The sequence below is a fragment of the Cydia pomonella genome, chromosome 16 (genome assembly GCF_033807575.1).
Source record: "Cydia pomonella isolate Wapato2018A chromosome 16, ilCydPomo1, whole genome shotgun sequence".
In the NCBI taxonomy this organism is placed as follows: Eukaryota; Metazoa; Arthropoda; class Insecta; order Lepidoptera; family Tortricidae; genus Cydia; species Cydia pomonella.
In genome coordinates, this window is record NC_084718.1 from 11,777,289 (window position 1) to 11,784,746 (window position 7,458).

General features: G+C 37.1%; 1 protein-coding gene across 1 annotated transcript in view; it reads right to left on the reverse strand.

The window, feature by feature from the left end:
* LOC133526664 (cGMP-dependent protein kinase, isozyme 2 forms cD4/T1/T3A/T3B) overlaps nucleotides 1–3,761 on the reverse strand; it is a 150,888-nt gene extending 147,127 nt beyond the window's left edge. The window contains exon 1 of the mRNA XM_061863359.1: nucleotides 3,378–3,761. The gene's annotated coding sequence lies outside the window, so the exon portion shown is untranslated. The remainder of the gene's footprint in view (nucleotides 1–3,377) is intronic.
* Nucleotides 3,762–7,458: the final 3,697 nt, after the last annotated feature.

The window sequence follows — 7,458 nt, forward strand, 5'->3', positions numbered from 1 at the left end:
TATTTAAAAAATCTAAAAGCTGAATCGGCATCAAAGTTCTATATAATATAATCATCGAACCTGATCACCAAATTTCACGAGGATGTTCTATCCGGTCATACGAAAGAGTTTTCGCCCAAGCTGAACTCGACACCTTCGCTTTCGCTCGGTCAATTAAGTAACTAACTACATCAAGGATGTTCTTGTTGTTAAATATACATGTAATTTGCTAATGTAGAAACGGCACATAATTCATCATTATTATACGCAGAATGCAATACATTTTAGATGAAAGATGTCACTAAAGCGAAGGCGACGCCTGCAGTAATTATAGTATTAGACTTGAAATAAATATCTTGTGGTATGATGCGAATTTTCTTTTTCCTTGTTTCATCCTTAATATGATAAATATATTAGATTAAAAGTTGAATTACTGCGACTCGTACCTATATATCTCGTTTCATTGAGTCTGCGTAGAATAACCGGAGTGATTCGCACGGATTGTTACGTTCACTTGACGATCCGATCGATGTTTATATTGAACAAAGTCTTCTGAGATTCCCCAGTGATCCGATTCTTTGTTATGTCAGACGCAGAATCGAATATTTAAGGATATCTGTAACGCATTAAATTATATCAAGTATTATGATAATATCCTCTTAGTCTTTGAGTATTAAAAATTGACAGGATATCAAGGTTTTTAAACTCAGCCCAGCAAGACCAATGAGAATCTTCAAAAGGTGATTGACACTGGACACAACGGAAACAAAACCTTAGGGAAGTAACCCTGTGCTCTATAGACAACGCTATACTCAACATAGTCTGCTGAATATCAGAATATTACTGAAACTCCCATAAAGCGTAAGTTCTACAGCTTCCTCAATTAAAGTACCTAATACCTAACAATCCCACCAAGTGCTTACAGGAGCATCATAAACATAAAAACAATCATCATTAGCTTACTTAAGCCGAACGCCTTACTTGACGAAGACTGCGCTGTGGATTTAGATGTTGTTTATGGATTCCCCTAATTGTAAGTAACTTCTATTCTGTTTTTTTTTTACAATAAATTAGCTTACTTAAGTGGGGTCATGATTGGAAATGACAAAAAGTGATGGTATAGTTGGAATGAACGACTGTTCCCATGGGACTATCGAGATCTACAAAAGAATTTCGTGAACAAATATTGGAAGGTTGGATATCTCAAAATTAGCTATTGAATAGAAAACCTCGAGCGGTTACAGTAGCCGAAACGTATGGGAGCAACGAAATTTTTGTAGCGATTCAGAGATATGTTGTCAGTATGACCATCATTATCAAGACTTCGGAATCACCTAATAGTGCATTTGGTATCTTTCTGCTATTTTACGCCGCAAACCACGATTCGCGACGACTCTTATCTCTCGTCTAGTTATAACTGTCTTGCCAGGCAGGATTTCCCAGAGGTCAGGATTTTTTGCCCTCCGTCAGGATTGTGAGGGAAGTTAGCGATAGTCAGGGTTTTTGAAAAACCTCAACTAATCATTACAAATCAGCTTAAAGTTTAGAGTTGGAAGGGAAGGTTAATTGTAGTTACTGCGATAGTGAAGAGGTCCATATAGGTTTGGAAAAAGGGATTTATTTTGGGTGCAATGACCGTAGAGGAACCAGGAGCCTGGACTTCTGTCACAATATTCAAGTTTTTCATAAGTCAACCATAGTTCTACCTAACCACTTGATCGTAAAGCCCGTCACAGAAGGTGCGATAATATACCAAAATATATCTTATCCACACACGAAGCGGGTTGTCTACTTTTTATTTTATAATAACATTTTTTTTTGTTTTGTCTGTTTTATGTTAACCTGTTTATGTGTAATAAAGTGACATACATACATACGAAGCTATACTACATATTTTGGTATCTTACGATATCTTATAGCAAGGCATGTTCAAATAGCTTAGCATATAGCTCGGTATACTCGTAATACGATATATTTTGGTATATTTCGTCTCTCTCAAAATGTAGGTGCTAGACAGACAGCGATAGAGCAAGACCAACACAAGCTGGCAGCGATTTTGACAGCCCAGATAGTGCAAGTGTTGTTTTAAACGACTACCTTCTATGAAATTAACACTTGCACAGGCTGGGCTATCAAAATCGTTGCCAACCTAGCTTGGTCTGACTCTATATGTATATTTAGATATCGTTGGCGTGTGGTGTGCTTAGCTTATACTATAAGATATCTGTCGGTATCTTAACTCTAAAATCCTTGAAATCAGCATGCTTTATTTTCACTCGAGAATTTCTAGAACAAATACTGGACGCACGAAATAACTAAGCAATTAAATAGGTATCTACAACTACATAAATAACATAGGTAGGTACCCTAGGTGTATATGCAAAATAACACATTCATTTCCGTTACATATTCACGTTTCAGTAGTCGTTATCGCATACATTTAATCTTAATGTTTTGTGTGACATATGTGCCTATCTGTATTCTGATGCATGTGGTAAACAACCCGTCATAAATTCGAGTCATCAAATCACTAATCCAATCAGAATACGATTACTTCCCCAGGCATTTACTATCTAGGTACTTTATTTATTCAAACAGATAAACAAATAGGTAATTTTAGGTATCTACGTAATTTTCATTAAGTATATTTACAATAAAAAAGGAAATTAAATACGTACGCACCTGCGCACATAAGACACTAGGCGGTCTTAATTATTTCTATTAAATAATTTTATCTTTAGTTTTATAGCAATTTGTGGAGATACCATTAATACCATACCTACATTTTAAGTATAATTAAATATCTACTGAAGTTTTATTGTATTTTACTGTTTTCCTCGTGCGTGCGGTTAAGTAACGCCTCTAGATTTGTTGGTACTGTCTGTCAACATCATTGTGAGAAAATACGTATTTGTATAAATACATAGTAGGTACCTACTTAATATATGTAAGTACTTAGTTCATTAGTGAACACCATATATTATATTAATAGTTTTTAAAAAGCAACAAAGTAAAAAAAATACATGAGGTCTAGACTATGGTATTGAATACCTAGCGACTCGCCAGCGAAATGTTAGTGTTCGTAACTTACCTACCTATTCATAGTAAACGAAACCAACACGATACATTGGTATGCATGCAAGTAATACTAACTTGCGTGTTACACACTTAGGTCGGTAGGTACGTAGCAGTTACGACAAATAGTGGCAAATGCATTGAATCAAATAAACTGCTGATTAACTGCCGTGCCAGTAAGTTATTTATAGAAAGTATAGAAACAGAGATCACGTCTTTGTCTCTGTAATATCAATCAAGCGTTATTATCCAAAGCGTCGACCGACACCGGTCCAAACAAAATTACGTAACCTAAAACTTAACAAGTACAAGTTTTTACTTACCTAACTCATCTTGAAACGCCATCCACAATTTGTCAAACAACATGTTTACACTAGAATATAGATTAGTTGCACAGAGAGGTTATAAACACGACTGTCTGTTAACGTCATGTCATTTTGACAGGTCACAGGCGATGTCATCGCCACCTGTTTTGCTGGATACGCGTATTGTCATCGCTGGTGTATTTTGTGCCCGAATGTCATAGTTTTGGGAGCGAGAGAAATGGGTATAGAGGAATGATCGTGGCGTCTGTGGCCAATGAACGGCGCGGTAGGCTGGCAAGGTCACCGCTGGCGGAGCGGCGGACCACTAGATGGCAGCACAAGGCGCGGTCGCGACGCGAGTTGCTAGCGTGAAGCCCGCATGCCAACTAACAGAAACAGTAGATGCTCCTACGTGATGCGCCGATAAGCGGTATAAGGTATAAAATCTATAAATAAAAACGCGCTGCGTTGTGAATATGAATGAATGCTCAAGCAATTTTATTACGCTTGTTTGAGTACGTCATTACCATTACATCCCATTGCATTAATTGTATTACAGTTTACGTAGGGTCGTACCCGTACCTACAATTGGGCAAACACGTACTAGCTCCTACCTAGGCGGAAGTTCAATGTGGGACAACGCCAATTATTCGATGCCATTGTTATCATAATTGAACACTGTTTAATCGTCGATATATAACAGTAGATTAATCATAAAGAATTATTATTTAGATAAGCGTACCGATTTTTTTTTTTTGCAATAAATACCTATTTTAATAGGTACGAAGTCATGCTAATAATAGATTGATTACTTCGCGCTGAATGATAATCAGTGTTGGTACACTTGGTATCGATCAAGGTTATTTTTCAAATAGGTATGAACTTGAATAACTCCGCCGTAATAATATCTTATTCATTAAATATAGAACAAGAGGTATATTATTATATTTAACTATGTACTATCGCTACTTGACGGTAGATGGCGTTATTGGGAAATAAAGCCAAACGATTTCGACAAGTATATGTACCTATCAATTGTTTCTAAAATGTTCTCTGTGTTTGATTATTTTCCTGGATTTTTTTTCTTACCAAAGGCCCATTATATTAACTTGTCACAGTAACAGTGACCCAAAGTATTTATTATTGGGAAACGATGTTAGTACTTTGGATTGGAAAACTGTAAGGAAAAATGGCTTATTAATACATGGAAATTATACCAAAAAAGAGCTGTTGCCTTACATCAAATGATGTAGTTCTGTTTTTTATTTACATATACTGGTAGTGATGAAATAGTAATGACAAATCCAAGTTTTCCACCTCAAAAGCCCTTCGGATCATTGTGTGATAGTACAGCGAGGGAAATTGTTATAACTGGTATCTCTTGTATATCTTTGATGGACCAGGCTTGTCCTTTGGATCCACAGCACTCCTTTTGGGGCTAGCGTGTGTGATACGTGTGGTAGCATTTCTTCGTCAACCTGATCAGGCCGGTCGAAATTGTCATTTGATGGTGGATTATCAATGAATGGTTTTTCAACATCGGCACATATCTCCGGTTCTGTATATTATCGCAGGATTGACCATTGCTGTAGTTGCAAACAGCTGGGCATTTGAGTCCTGCTTTCCTGCAACGACAAGTGCTGGTACAACCGTTTTTTGTAGAACAGTTACAGTTAGTTCAAAATATTGCAAACCTTTGAAAAGCCGTATCTTAGAAACTATTTGGCTTACTAAGACTAAATTATAGTAAATTAATTGCAAATATCATCATCTTAAGTGTGCATAATAACTTTTGCCTTAACTCCGGTTCTTAGTGGATTTTATTACAAAAACTAAAACAATCCTAAAATTTAATGGATTTTTACTTTACAATGACCCCAAGGGCTTTTGAGGCCGAAAACTTGGATTTGTTATTAACATTTCATCACTATTAACATATTAAAAAAACAGAACTACCTCATTTGATGTTAGGTAAAATGTACCAATTCCATGGGCTATATTCAACCCCATGGTGTTCGGTTTCCTCGCGATGTTTTCCTTTACCCACTACTAAATACTAGTAAATATCCAATGGTAATTATTCACAATATATGTTCAGAAAACTCAAGCAGATTCAATCAAACCTCCACCAATTTGTCTTAAAAGCCTCATACCGTACCACAAAGCTTCCGGTAAAGGTTCTCACACCTCTAAAAACCAAAACAAATATTGAAAAGTTTGCAAAAAGTTGGTAAAGTTTTCGGAAATTTCACAGGAAATAAAGAAAATTTTATTATGTATCGTGGTTTAAGAGGAGGTTCCTCCCGCGGACGCTACGGCTGTTGTTGGTTTTTCGAAAAAGGAGTGTACAGAATTTTAAAGGTTTGGCAACGCGCATGTAACACCTCTGGAGTTGCTAGCGTCCATACGCTGCAGTAACTGCTTACTATCAGGCGGACCGTATGCTTCTTTGCCACTGTCGTCGAAATAAGTATGTGAGAAGTTTCTAATAATTTTCCATATGGAAATTTCGCAATTTTGGCAACTTTCCGACGGCATATCAGTGCATGCGCATGGCTGGGCACCCAGGTGGGTGTCCAGCCAACGTGCCAATCGTTTACGCTCCGTAGCTAACGAAACGCAACTGTCTCTGTCGCACTAATATGGAAGAGTAGTAGACTACGCTACGCTACGGAGCGTGAACGATTGGCAAGTTGGCTAGACCCTGCTGTGACTAAAGTAGAGATACATTCAAAGTTCGTCAGATATTTTAAATGTCTTGTGATACCTATATTATCTAAACTCCTAAGTTTCTAATGTAACATTATAGATACTGTAGAAGTGGTACCTACTGTTTAGGTACCTACCTTATTTAAATCTCTATTGACTGCTATTTAGTGTAAACTACAAAATTTGTACTAGATATATTTATTGGCTAGCTCTCGAATACAAACAATGCCAGATTAAAACATTATCTACTACCAGGTTTGGACCCTGGTACGTCCTTAAACTGCGTCCAAAAGAGAGGTATGGGCATTGTGAATGTCATCTCGCTTTGTGTTAGGGCACAGCCAGTGGATGTCATTCCAGACCTTAAAGAAAACAGCAGCCAAATAACACTAGACCCTACTCATAGTGTTGTGTTCCTGCCGGTGAGTAAGGTTGCCAGAGCTCAACGAGGGGGAGGCGGGTTTAGGGTCGGCAACGCGCATGTAAATCCTCTGGAGTTGCAGGCGTACATAGGCTACGGAGACTGCTTACCATCAGGCGGGCCGTATGCTTGTTTGCTACCGACGTAGTATTAAAAAAAAGGTACTTTGCGAGACCCAGTATATCTACTTTGTTACCTTTCAAGTAATTTGAGCGAAGCAACCAACGTTCAAGATTGCTCATGCAACAATAATGCAGAATTTTACGTCGACCGCTTAAAGAGCGTAGGAGTCGACGAATAAAATGATCTAATAATAACAGCATCAGATGTTGTTTAAACCGCTTTGGACAAGTTTATTGGAGCGATCCACAATTTTATGTTTACTCGTTTACGCCGATGAGGGGTTGTAAGTAATGGATACTTTTGCTGGCCGCAGAAAAATAAGCTTTCATTTACAACATTACATCGTTATTGTTGGTTTGCTTTCTCATGCTTTTAAAACTAAAAGAAAATGACTATGTAACGTGTATATTCTTGTATACCTAAATACCTATGTGACACATGAATAACTGAAATGAAATGAAACGTAATAAAAATCGAATAAACTTAACCAAAAAATTTGCCGATACATGGTTTGATCTAGATAACAAGCGGAATAAAATATAAAATGTAGCGGTTTTTCGAGTACGTATTGCTTTTCGTAGCCCAAATGGAATCAAATTTTCTCATATCCATTTGTCCTTCTTCCCTTCCCGTGAAAAACGGATTAGCCAATAATGTCTTAAATAACTTTCATAGTAAGTAACTTGAAAGCAATATTAAAATTCAGCCAAAATAATTTCAGAGCGGCCAAACCAGAGGCGTTCAAAAGTTCGTGAAGGGAAGCTTAATTCTTTTAAGAAAATTATTTACAAAATGACCGGCTGAACCGTTTTCTCCAAAAAACTTCCCTTAATATCAGGATGTAAG